The sequence below is a fragment of the Mus pahari genome, chromosome 7, assembly GCF_900095145.1.
Source record: "Mus pahari chromosome 7, PAHARI_EIJ_v1.1, whole genome shotgun sequence".
Lineage (NCBI taxonomy): Eukaryota > Metazoa > Chordata > Mammalia > Rodentia > Muridae > Mus > Mus pahari.
Window position 1 is genome coordinate 33,296,314 of NC_034596.1, and position 14,234 is coordinate 33,310,547.

The window sequence follows — 14,234 nt, forward strand, 5'->3', positions numbered from 1 at the left end:
CTCTCTCTCTCTCTCTCTCTCTCTCTCTCTCTCTCTCTCTCTCTCTCTCTCTGAGTGTATGGAATTATCAAGAAATCTCAGAATAACAAACCCTAGAAATAATTATACATATCTGTAAATGCTTATAATAAAATTAAGTATGTTATCCTTAATAGGAGAAAAGGACTTCAAGCAGCAAAAGTCCCCAGCAACTTAAACATAAATATAAATTACATTTTTAAAAAATCAATTGAAGTAAAAATAAAAGAGCCACATTTAGATGTAATCACACACACACACACACACACAAAATGTCCATAGCTTCACTATTCACTAATGAGAAGGTACAGATGCTGCATACAGAAGGATTTTATCATGTCCATATGTTTCTCGAATGACTCTCCTTGTTAGCTATTTTTCCATATCTCTATTTAAGAATAACATACACATTCCCCTCTGAGAGGGTGTAAAGTATAATATGTTGTAATGTTTAAACAATTCAATAAAATCACCCTAATAAAAATGAAGATCATATAAACTTAATACACCCTTAGACTAAAAATATTAACATAATATGAATTATGGGTCTCGTTAATGTAGTTAACTTTTTATCTTGTAGTTAGCCTTATGATTTAAAGATTTAAAGATTAAGCTTTAAAATTCCTCAAAGAGAAGCTAATCTATAGCATGTGTGTGTATATGTGCGTATGTGTGTATGTGTGTGTATGTATGTGTGTATGTGTGCATGTGTGTGTGTGCATGTGTGTGTGTGTTTGTGTGCAGTTAGAATAACTTCATGAAGTCTATAATAAAATAGTCACAAACAGACATAAGCATATTAAAAATCACCTTTTAGTTTCAGAAGCATTGTCATTATTTTTATGGACTATGATGATTTAACATGACAGTCCCATGACAATCCCAGGGCATTGTGAGTCGTCTGATTTTCCAATAAAGGCAGCTCAATAGGCTGCACTTCAGAGGGACAGGAACAGGAAGAGTGAAATAAAAAAGAAAATCTGCCTCCTGTCTATAAACCAGTACCTCATTTCAAACTCTTAACTTCCTCCTGCATGCCTCTGCCCACCTACAGTGCCCACTCGGGAGTGGAAGTCATTAACTTAGGAGCAAACCAGGGATGGGAACTCTCCTCCTCTAGCTAGTAACCCATCAAAGGTCAGGCTCAGGATCCCCACTGCAGATGCACCTGTTTGCTAGGGGAAACACATCTAAACACCATAGCTTTTTCCCACATGTGACACGTTAGCAGTGAATGTTTCTCCTCTTGAGATTTGCCCCATTCAGCCAACATAAATGAGGGACATGGCAAACCGCACAGCTAACTTACTTGTTCTTTCTGAAATGCAACATTGTTTGTAAGCATTTTCAACATGAATAGTTTCCAGAAGGCACATTAAGGACTTGATGTCTGTGTAATTAAATTGGTCCAAACTGGAACAGTGGTTTCAAGGGGTAAGAAAGACCATTTATTTATTCTTAGTAAACAGCACATATATATATAAAACAAATTTTCAGTCACATTAATTTCCATAATAAACATCCAAAGTGCCAAAGAATAGTTCAAAATGTATCTTTTTCTACACACGATTTTTAAATTGCCCTCATTTATTAACTGCAACTTCTTCTGTGCTGTTACTAATTACAGAATTAAAAAGATTTCTGGGGCATCAGAAAATAACATCTAGACCTTTTCAAATGTCAAGACTTTTTTTTTTCTGTAACATGGATTCACATGAACTTACTCTGTTTTCCTAGATTTCGGTAATTCCTACAAGGTTTGGAAACATGAACATGCTCCAAGGAGTCGGAGTTCCGAATCTCTACTCTATAAACTGTCTCCGTCCACCAAGTATATTCAGTTGCATAAGCGGTAAACCATTGGGGGAGGTGTTTAGCTCTTCACTTCTTTTCTGGTATGAGTTAAACTTTTTAAGTCTGTTGTATCTCACTTCCATAATATATATGTAGTCATGAGATACGTATATGTATCTATGCTGCATTTCTCACAGATTTCAAAATATTACAATCTGAAAGTTCCTCTTAGAGGAAAACACACACCTTCCTGACAGGGAAAACAAACGTGACAGAATTCCCCGAAATGGGAGCCTAGGAAACTCACTCACAAGAGACGTCTTCAAGACCACATCACATGAACTGCAAAGCCTGGGTGCCTTGGATCTGCAGGGCGGCTCGGTCCCACTGTCTTCCACAGACACACAGGCCTCTGACACCAGCGCCTCTCACTGCCGACAAGTGGGTGATGTCCTCAGAGCAAATCTACCAGCTAAGCGTTCAGGGATCAGGGAACGCCCCCCTCTCCTCATTGCATCCCATCCCCACTGCGGCACCCCCAATTTACCTTAATGAGCTTAAGATTCATCCACTGGGCACTTCACTGCTTCATCTCCCATCCTCCAACCTCCTGAACTTTTCTGAAAACCCAGTACTCTGCTGTACTGACTTGGAACTGAAGCGCCCCTCCAAACAGCAAAGGTACCCCACTAAGTATTTCTCCCCTCAAGCAACACGTTGGCAGTACAAACTTTTCATTCATAGCTTGGTTCCAACAGGAATAGGGTGTGTGTTTGGGTAAGGGGGGAGACAGGAGGGCGAGGTAAAAATCTGGCCAGCGACCCTCGCCTCGGCTTGCCTAGCCAAATGCCAAGGTCTTCACCAAAACCACCACCCAGCACCCAACTTCTGACAATGGTACCCACCAAGCTCCGGGCTGCAAGATGCAAAGCAAGTGGCGTGGAAGTCCCAGCAGAGATGCTGCCAACCCGGAGAGCCAGACAGGGAATGCCGCGGCGCGCCCGGAGCACGCGTGGCCCCCAATTCCCAGGGCTTTCCCGGGCAGAGCCAGCCCCGGCTGCGGTGCCACTCACCTCCGCCCGCTCCCGCCGAGGCTGCGCGCCCTCCTCCGCCCCGCGCCGGCGAGCCCCTAACTTCGCCCCCTTCTCCAAACAGCCATCTTCCGCAGCGCAGGAGGGAATGGCGAGGCAGGAGGCCGAGCGGGGAGGGAAAGTTGCCGGCGGGGCGCGGCGGGGCGCGGGCGGCGGGGGCGCGCGAGGCTGGGGCGCTGCGCGCCGTGCGGGAGGCGGGCGGCGGCGAGCTGCGCCGAGCGGGCGGCGCGCGGAGGACGGGCTAAAAATAGCGCGCGCTGGGGAGGGGCGCGAGGGGGGACGGGGGTGGGAGGGAGACCGCGGGGCCGGGCCCGAGCCCCGGAGCGGCGAAGCGGGGCGGGGCGGGGCGGCCGGGGAGGCGGCGGGGCCGGGCTGCAGGGACACCTGGGGGCGCGACGGGCGGACGCGGATAGGACGCGCGCGGGCAGCGGGGCAGGGGTCTGGGGGGACATGGGGAGAGCGGGGGATGTCTGGTGAAGCTCGGGGACCTGAAAGACCGACAGAGGCGAAAGGTGCCAGGTGACAGGCAGGCGACCCGGCCGGTGCGGAGGAGGAGCGCGGCCCCGGCCTCGCCCTGCGCGCCCTCCAGCCCCTGTCGCTCAGGTGCGCGCCTGGCCGCGCAGACCTTAGGGAGCCGAGGAGAACCGAGAACGCTGGGGCAGGACTTAGCGCATCCCTACACTGGCATCCCTACACCGGCATGGAGCTTCATCATGGGGTTGGGGGGAGGTTAAAGAAAATGCCGCTACGTTTGGGGGGGTTGTTGTTGTTGTTGTTGTTGTTGTTGTTGTTGTTGTTGTTGTTGTTGTTGTTGTTGTACCTAATGGGAAATGTGAGGAAACATGGTGATAGAAGTATGATGTAGGTTTGCCGCGTTTGAAGGCTGCACGGGAGAGAGCAGCATCGCTCTGGAACCCGCCCTGGCAGAAAGGAGGCACTGCTGGGTTCGGGAATTGCCTAGAGGGCGTCTTCCGTGCTTAGTATTTTACCTTGGAGACTGAAAAAGAAATTACAGCTATAACTTGTTTATACTAATATTCCTAATGTCTGTAAATCGCTTTGTAAAGTAGGCAACACTAAATATTTAATTTTTAAAAAGGCTAATCCTGAATATATTTTTCTAATGCTAAACACCTGCCCACTCAAAAAGGCTAATAATTATATTTAAAAAAACAAAACAAAACAAAACAAAAAAAACAAAACAAAACAAAAAAAACGGTGATCTGGCCGGGCGTGGTGGCGCATGCCTTTAATCCCAGCACTTGGGAGGCAGAGGCAGGCGGATTTCTGAGTTCGAGGCCAGCCTGCTCTACAGCGTGAGTTCCAGGATAGCCAGGGCTACACAGAGAAACCCTGTCTCGAAAAACAAAAACAAAAACAAAAAAGCAAAAAAACGGTGATCTGAAGACCAATAAAAGCAATAAAAGTGTCTACATGTGCATTTATGGTTTTCCTCTGTATTGGCTAAAGCAACACTCATTCACAGATTACACACACCCAAAGAACCAGAGAGCCCTAACCCAGCGCCCTCATTTCCAGCTCAAGGACGTGAGACTACGAGATCAACATGATTTCTGCAAGGTCTGGTAGTGGCAGTGTTCATCTCTAGAACTGAATTGCATAAACCTGGGACAACTTGACGGCTACACATTCCGTGTCATTTAAGATGACTCAGCATTTGTAGTGGATATAACTATGATAGCTAGATGTGCCCCGCCCCCAGCAGTTTACCCCAACTGTAAATTTGTACCCCAGGAGTGGGAGTGGTCAGTTGACTTTATATTTGTAAAAGAAAAGAAAGCAGGATGAGGTGAGGAACCAGTGGGGGAATCCAGACTTGGGAAGAAAATAAATGTCACTCTTAATGATGTCCTCCAGTGGTCCCGCAGCTTGGCTTCATGTCCATACTAGAAAATCAGTTAACGAATCTTGCTATCAGGCACTCCACAGTGAAACCACTGGTGTTGGCTGGAACATTTCAGACATGCTTTTCAGATTATTCAGATTTATTTATTCAGATAAATACCTAGTGACCTGCCATACCTTGCCTTTCAAGATGGAGTCTTTGGTCAAGTGTCCGGAACTTCTACCTTTTCTTCCTGTTTCTGTTTGCCTTCCACCAACTCCAAGAGGAACAATTCACTCTATCATCTCTCAAAAAGGACTTTCTAGAAAAGTGTCATTGAAACGCATAAAAGTATACATTTCTAGGAGCTCAGCAGTCATATGAAATAGACGCATGTGTAACTGTGGACAGAATGACTTGGAGTTTGGGTTGTTTGATGTTTTTTTTGTTTGTTTGTTTGTTTTTCATTTTTTTATTAGATATTTTCTTTATTTACATTTCAAATTTTATCTCCTTCCCTCATTTCCCCTCCGAAAACCTCCCCATCCCATCTCCCACCCCCCTCTCACCAACCCACCCACTCCCGCTTGTTGTTTTTAATATACCCTTAGTTACCTCTACCGCAGGATGCATACAGTTCATAGCAGACAGCTTTCTTCTTCATCATTCTAGCACCAACTTCAGGGCCAACTCAGAGAGAGAACTTGCTGGTTGCGACTGCTGATTCATGTATTTTAAGTTACAATTTAACTAAAGTATTATAATTCCTTCTAACAGTTCATCAGTTCATGTTCTCTGGTCAAGCCTACATTATACTCTGTGTGATTCTTTTTTTTTCTTTTTTTTTTTTTCTGGCTTCATTTTCTCAACTGAGCTCTAGGAAGACCAGGTAATTCTTTTTTATTTCTGGTGTTTTTAATAGGATTTATTTTTAAAGAAAAGTTTTGGATTTGAAGAGAAATAAAGACTACATTAGGTATTAGGCATCCCTAATTCCCAAATCTGAATTATCCCCAAATCTCAATTGTTTTTAGCTAACATGACAGGAGCCCTGAAATGTCATACCTGATCTTATAAAATAACTGGTTTCTGTGAAAACCTAGATACCCTAAAAATATTGAATGAAATTACCTCAGGCTTTATGTTTGGGAATATGTGAAACAAATGGATTTCATATTTAGACTCAGCCTCTTCCCCAAAGAAATGTAATTATGTGAATATTTCAACATCTAAAGACAATATAAATAAAAAACTAAACCACTTCTGGCGCCACACATTTTTAACCTGCATGTAGACTTTTAGTGTAGCCAATCATATGCAATAATACTATCATGAACTGCTCTCAGTAGCTTAGCATGTTTTCTATAATTAGCAAATGGTTAATCAGATAGAATGAACCTAGAACCACGGTTTGTCATATTTCATTACTTTTACATAACTTCCCTTTTCTATTTAGGATTCCAGCTAGGATCCTGAATTGTACTTGTCATGTCTCTTTAGGCTATTCTTGGCCATGAGTTTCTCAGATTTTTCTTGTTTTGAAAACTAACTTTGAGAAGCATTGGCCAGCTATTTTATAGGTTATCTCTCTATTGGAATATATTTGTTTTTCTAACAAGTCCTGAGTTGTAACTTCTAAAGTTCCATCCCTTGATATTAAATAGTCAAGAGACTATAACAGTGTCATAATGTACCACTGCAATGTTGATACTGGTGTCTGTCTGTAATAGTATTTGCTCATGTCTACATTGTAAGCTTACTCTCTTCTCCTTTTTTTTTTTTTTTTCAGTGCTTCTCTAAGGAAGTCATATAGTACAGCCCACACTTCAGGAGTATGTAGAATGCAATTTAGGATTAGACAGATTGTCTTCCTTTCACAAGAAGCTAATTTGACCCAGACAGAAGAAAGATGACAGGAGAGGAATATTTGATGCTTGTCCCCTATCGAAACATGGATGTGTTTAGTACTCAGTGAATCCCTAGACAAGCCTGCCCACAGACAAGCTCAGGACAAGGTCTAAAGGCTCCAAAAGAAAGAAAGGGAACAAAACCATTTATAGGATGTACGCAATAGCATCTAAAGAGCAAACTCTGCTGGGCGTGGTGGCGCACACCTTTAATCCCAGCACTGGGGAGGCAGAGGCGGGTGGATTTCTGAGTTTGAGGCCAGCCTGGTCTACAAAGTGAGTTCCAGGACAGCCAGGGCTACACAGAGAAACCCTGTCTCAAAAACCAAAAAAAAAAAAAAAAAAAAAGCAAATGCTTGATGGATAGAAGGGAGAGAGCAGAGAATGGGCCTGGACAACTATTTAAAGAAGTAACAGCAGAAAACTTGGCGCACCTGAGGAAAGAAAGATGTACATACCAACATCCTGGAAGACGAAAGTTCTCTAACAAGATCCTATCAAACAAGACTATGGACTACAATTAAGTCGTAGAAAAGTAAAGACTTTTTACTTGGTTATTTTTATAGTGAAGGTCTCACTCTGTAGCTATGGCTGGTCTTAAACTTTCTATGTAGATCAGGTTGGTCTTGAACTCTTAGATCCACGAGCCTCTTTCTCCTGAGTGCTGAGATTAAAAGCATGTACCTGTGTGCTTGGCTTTACTGTGTTCTTAAAGGTGAAGTGAGTCTTACCAGGACCATATATAGTTGGGTCCATCTATACAATGATGAGAATTTTTATTAGATTAAAACAAAAACAAGACTGTATGTCCACTTACAGAAGAATTAAATTGGATTTATTTTGCACGTCATACATAAAAATCATTACAAACTAGATTAGACCTCAACATTAGAACCACCCCCCCCCAAAAAAATCCCTATTAGAAATACAGGAGGGGGCTGAGGAAAAAGCTCAGGTGCCCACCTTGCAAGCATGAGGACCTGAATTTAGTCCCCGGAACCCATGTAGAAAGAGCCAGGAAGAGCAGTGCATGGTTGTAATCTCAATGCTGGCAAGGTCGAGTCAGGCAGATCTCTAGAGTCAATATCAGTGCAGCCTAGCCTATTGGACAATTTCCAGGCCAGTGAAAGACTCTGCCTCAAGAAAGGCTGAATGGCATATGAGGAATGACGTCCAAGGTTGTCCTCTGGCTTCTACATCAATGCACATATCTATAGAGACATATGCACATGTGCACATTTGTACAAAAGACAAACAAACAAAAACAAAAACACAGAGCAAGCTCTGTGACATTAGTCTGGATAATGGGTTCTTGAATGGAATCAAGAAATGTAGACTACTAAACAAACAGATAGATAAATGGAATAATGCCAAGCTACAACTCTCCAGCACAGCCAAAGAAACCAATCGACAGAAGAGGCAAATCCATGTGTTGGGAGAAAACATTTTCCAAAGGTACATCCACCAGTAGGCTCACATCCAAAACATAAGGAACTCAAATAATCCAACAGCAAGAAAACAGCTTTGTCAAAATAGACAATGGATAGCGCAGACATTTCTCAAAAGAAGGCATACAAATGCCCAGCAGATATATGAAGATGTATTTCACCTCTCAGATCACCAGAGAAATGCGAATTTTAACATAAGACAACATATTCCCTCATACAAGTCAAAAGATTGCTCATGGAAGCAAAAATGGCAGTCGGTGTTTATGGTGGTGGTAGCTGAGGTAGTTGTTTGGTAGTTGTCTTTACAGGGGAAGTTCTGTAAACTTTATTTTGTGAAATATTTGTGGCACATCCTAAGGGGCCATGCCTCTCAGCCACTCACTGCTGCTCTGGGCACTTTCCCACTAGTTCAGCCATCAGTCCTCCAGATGAGGACAACCTCTTCTTCTTCTAGGGAAAGACGCATCAAGAAAAGAAAGGTGAGCAAAACTCACGACTGAGATTCCAGTGTTGTCGGCTAGTATCACAAAGTTGGAGCCTGGCCCTCTGTGCCTTTATTTTGGGGTGCAGCCTTGCAGAGCCTGTTTGTGATTGTTTAGGGTGCATGTGTTAAAATGATTCTTTTTAAAAAATCATTGTTATTTATTGAATGAAATAAGTCTTTTTATTATGATGTCAACAAAATTAATTGCACACCCACTATGTGCAGAATAATATGACAGATACTCTAAATCATTTTTTCTAATGTTGAATTTGCATTGTGCCATAGCAAAGGTAGAGACACTTTATTTAGAAGTAATAGAGTATGAAATTTAGCCAGAGTATATTTCTAAAGATGGATGGTGTATCCCCCTCCTCCTCCGCTCCACTCCACCCACCATTAGCCTCCATTGGCCAATCCTCAGCCTCTGTCTCCTGTGAAGTAGGATTGCAAGCATTGATCACTATCTTAAGCTCTCAGGAGTGGATTTTACTATGAATCTATTGTGATTTTGGGCTTCGGGTACCCTCATTTTACGGAGTCTACTACAGCCATAGAGTCTTACTGTAGGATCATTTCACTTACAATGATCCTAAATGTGTATGAGCATCAGTATCCCCCAAACCTGGCTCTTTCTCTCATATATATGAGAGATTTATATGAAAAGGTGAAAGTGGTGACTGATAAGGACCCCCAATTAAAGGACACCACTCCCACAGAGCAAGACCAGAGAACAGGTACATCTGAATCCCCAGGGTGCTTTCTGGGGCAGCCCTCAAGTTTGGGTTTCCTCAACAGCTGGGAAACTGAGTCAGACCACACGTCCATGACTCCTTGGAGAACACCCTGAGCAAAGGCCAGAGTTTCCTGAGCCAAGAGACGACCCAGCAAGCAAAATAGAGGAATCCAAAACCACTGTAACATTTCCCCGTGGCTGTGCTGTCTTCTGTTGTCCAGAAAAACATGTGGACACATTCATGGTTCGTTTCAGGAAAGTTCCAGTTCTCACAGAGCACTTTTTTTTCTAGAACTCATCTCATTTTAAAAATAATTTTTCTCAGGGTTGCTGCTAATACTTCATCTGGGGGGAGGGATTAATAGACAATTTTCTTCAATTAGTTTAATCTGTTCATAGGTCTGCAACAATGGGTTCCTATGGCTCAGGAATTTCCCACTGCAAGAAAAGTGCTGTGTGGTAATAGAGGTGGTAATGAGACCCATTAAGGAATTCATTCCTTTGCTAAACTTTCAATAAGACCTGGAAGATACGCTGTCTCTATTCTAAACAATCTCTTTCTTTTAAAATTACATTTATCTATCTATTTATCTATTTATTTAGGAAAAGGAGATACTTGTACTGTGATACATACATATATGGAAGTCAGAAGAATACTCAAGGGAGTTGGTTTACTTCTCTTGATAGGAGAGTTCCTGGAATCAAACTCATGTAACCATCTAGCTGGCCCGGTAATCCCTTTCTTATGCCAAAGTATGTGGAACACTGTAACGTTAGTCACAAGTCATTGCTCTGTTATGAAATACTGTGAACCCCATTAGGTCACATGACAAATGGCATGCTATAGTTATGTCAGCAGGCCATCAACCAAGATTCATGAAACAAGTGAAGAAAAGCCTTCACATGTATGCGGATACTTCAGGGTGAGTTTCATTAACTGGACACTTTAATATCCATTTTATTAATATTTCATATTAAGATGATTTACATACCTCATATGTAATATGCTAACAATATTCAATATGCAAGACAATATTCTAAAGTAAATATATATTTATATTTACTTACATGTTCTTAGTAGATAAATTACAGTTCCTACTACACCGTATATAAATGTTATGACAATTAAATCAAAAGAAAAGCAGTAAAGCAATTAATGTTATTTTTAAATTTTCATTTCGTTCTATAAAATTGTGATGGTTTGCACACGCCAGGCAGTGGCATTATTAGGAGGTGTGGCCTTGTTGGAGTAGGTGTCACTGTGGGCGTGGGCTTTAAGACCCTTGTCCTAACTGCCTGGAATGGAGAGTCCTCATAGCAGCCTTCAGATGAAGATGTAGAGCTCTCAGCTCTGCCAGCACCATGCCTGCCTGGATGCTGCCATGTCCCTGCCTTGATGATTATGGACTGAACCTCAGAACCTGTAAGCCAGCCCCAATTGAATGCTGTCTTTATAAGAGTTGTCTTGGTCATGGTGACTCTTCACAGCAGTAAAACCCTAAGACAGTAATACTGAATTTTCTTTGATGTTAAATTTGAACTTAGTGATCATTTTTCAATGTGAATGTAAATTTGAAGTGCCTTTTCAAGGAACACTATTTTCAGTGCCTCTAAGAGTTAGTGTTAACTAAGCTATAAACAAAAGTAAATAAAATAACCAGTGACTTGGCAAACTAAATTTTTTTTTTCAAATTTAATCTTAGGACTGGAGACTTTGTTTGGTATTGGTTTGGTGGCTCAAAGGCCAGGTTTCATGATTTTTGCAAAATTCTTTCCTTTCTCAAAATGCTTGTTACTCCAGCCATTAAATCTACTGTCTAGAAAATAATTACGTGGAAGAACAATATGAACCTATAGGTGGAACAACAATATGAACTAACCAGTACCCCCAGAGCTCGTGTCTCTAGCGGCATATATAGCAGAAGACGGCCTAGTCAGCCATCGTTGGGAAGAGAGGCCCCTTGGTCTTGCAAACTTTATATGCCCCATACAGGGGAATGCCAGGGCCAAGAAGTGGGAGTGAATGGGCAGGGGAGCAGGGGGCGGGAGGGTATAGGGGACATTTGGGATAGCATTTGAAATGTAAATGAAGAAAATACCTAATAAAATAATTTTTTTTAAAAGAAAATTAATTAATTAATTAATTAATTAATAAAACAAAACAAAAAATCCTAGGGTTAAGGACACATAAGATAGCGCATGCATCCGGAAAGCCAATATTTTCCTCAAAATGCTAAACAGGCTTAAGCCGGGTCTCACAGTCTCACTGAAGGCTGTAGGGTGCTGCCAGAGAAGACTGATCCTTATTTGCAAGGAAACCTGAGAGGAACACATTGTACTGTATCTATTATTTCTAATAGTGCTAAAAATTAAACCTGGTAAGTTTTCAACCTCTGAGCTACATCCATAATCCAGAAAATATTTTCAATTCATTATTTTTCCCAGCCTCTGTACCAGAGAAAGATAAGGGAAAGGGACTTAAAATGGATCAGAGAGCCGTCCTACAGTATCTTCTATCATTCCTGAAGGCCAGTTTCCCCAGAAGTGCTGAATGTATTAGCAAGATTTTATAACCAAATGCTTTTTAGAGAGTGTGCTTTGGCTTGGGGAGAAAACTCACGTGGCAGAAGTGAAACCTGGTGAATACCGTCCTGCTTAGTCACATCACCTCTACAGAAGCGTGAAAGCAAAACCCAAAGCCAGGCATGACCGCACACACATGTCGCTCCTGTGATAGAGACCAGCAGGTCCATGGTGCTGCTCCCTGGCCAGCCAGGGAACTGTGGTCATCAAGCCCTAAGCCAATAGACACTTCCTCCAAGAGCAAGGTAGATGGCACCTGAGGAGAGTGACATTTGAGGTTGATTTCTGGCCTGCATATGGAGAGAGATAGGTGTATGAGGGACAGAGATGCAAGACAGGACTATTTTGTTACAGAATATGAGAGATCTTCAGCAGTTCACTTACCTGATTTTTAGCAAGTACAACTAGTTCAACTCAGTTTCACAAATGAAAATGAGGTCCAGGTTTAAATAACAATCATGTTGCGGTTACTCAGGAGCTAGGACAGAGTCGGCTCTGCTTCATGCAGACCTCTACCTGAGCACACCCTCCTCCACCCAGTCTAGCTATGCCCATTAGGCCTGCTTGGGTTAAGTTTGTACTTTGTTTCAAGTTCTTAAGAAGTAATGCTTCTCATCTTTCCATCTTCTGAGCCAAGTTCCAAACTCTCAGTTTTGCAAAACAAAACAAAACAAAACAAAAAAACTTTTGGCGATGAATGGGTTAATTTTGTGCTATGACCTTCCCTTTCCTGCTGTCCCCAATCTAAATCTTCCATTATTCGATTCTGAAACTTTTATCTGTGGACATGAAACTCACTGAGCATAGTTTTTCTCCCCCAAAGAGAACCAAAACTGTCTACAATGAGAATGTTCCCTCTGCAGTTCTTTGGAGCCTGCGAAGACACAGTATGTTTATAAAACAAGAAAATTCTAATAAAAAGATCCCTCTGTTTCACAGTGATTATTAATACAAAGTTGTTTTGCAATAACTTTGATCATTAAGGTTTTTAGACATATATTTCTATACATCATTTCAAACACTATAATTTTTCTTAAATTTTATTAAGAAGTATTACTGTCTGGAGTTTACATATCATGAGTTCTAGTTCTTTATTTATATTTGCATATAATTACAAAATATTTTCAAAGTTCCAAGTGACTTAATTTCTGTTATTATTGATTTATATTTAAAATATAAGACATTATTTCATCTAAGTTGAAAAATAGCAATAAAAAGCTTTTAGATTACTCATGACTGGCAAAACACTTTTAACAGGGAAAATACCAATCACTTCAGCTTAAATTTATACCAACTTCCAGGAAGCTCCAAATGAGGGCTCAAGGAGCGAGGCATTGGAAGAACAGAGCACAGAGTGTGTGGACTTGTCAGAACATCATTTCTCTGAAGTCAATACTCAAGTCAGGTGATACATTTTACTAACCTTGCCTTCCTAATATTTCTTTATAAATCTTTCTCTTTGTAAAAAAAAAAAAGTATAATGCAAGGTTTGCAAATATCAGGATAATGAGCAAGTAATGGCAATAGACAAGCAGTTATCATAAAGTCTGTACTTCCTTTCTTTGACATGCACAATTGCAGACACCCTTCCTCCTCTGAAAGGTTTCTTCTTCCCCAGGACACTGGCCTGTAACAGCTGAAGCACCAGCCTATTCCATGGTGTCTTGCTTCCTGGACTCATGAGCACAGCGCTCTGAAGTATCTCTGGATAGATGCTCTCACTACAGAAGCTTGCCCTTCAAAGACACATATATCAGGTTCCCCCTGCACCATTTCATTAATAAGAGCTGGTCACCTTACCATGCTTATCTCTGGGGAGTAGCTTAGAGAAGGAAGTGTGCTCTTCCCATAGGAAGTAACCACAAGTAGTAACAATTCAATAGTCACTTTCCTTATTGCTGTAACAAAATCCACGATAAGAAGCAGCTTAAGGCAGAAAAGGTTTCTTTTGGCTCATATGTTGAGAGTCTAGTCCATCACGATGGGGTTGGCATGGCAACAGAAGCAGGGGGCAGCTGGCCACACAGCATTTTTTGGTCAACAAAACAGAAAGGAGTTAATGCTGGTGTTCTGCTCAGACAATAGGATGGTATCACCCACATTCAGGACAAGTCTTCTCCCCTCAGTTCAACCTTCTGGAAATGCCCTCGTAGACATAGCTAGAGGAATAATAGTTCCTTTGTTCTAAATGTAGCCATTGACGAAAATGAAGGCATTTCATTCTTTAAGTTTGCTTCAGCTTCATAATACGAAATACTCTTGGCTCATCTCTGCTTCGTACCAAGTACCATAGTGCTTAACAACCCCACACTATTCAAAACCTGAAGTAC

At 41.8% G+C, this 14,234-nt stretch overlaps 1 protein-coding gene across 2 annotated transcripts in view; it reads right to left on the reverse strand.

The window, feature by feature from the left end:
- Hdac9 (histone deacetylase 9) overlaps positions 1-3,009 on the reverse strand; it is an 822,768-nt gene extending 819,759 nt beyond the window's left edge. The window contains exon 1 of one of the 2 annotated variants that reach the window (XM_021201632.2): positions 2,886-3,009. The gene's annotated coding sequence lies outside the window, so the exon portion shown is untranslated. Of the gene's footprint in view, positions 1-2,717; positions 2,764-2,885 lie in introns of those variants that run through there. The other variant, XM_029540516.1, reaches the window with a different exon arrangement.
- Between the last annotated feature and the right edge of the window lie 11,225 nt (positions 3,010-14,234).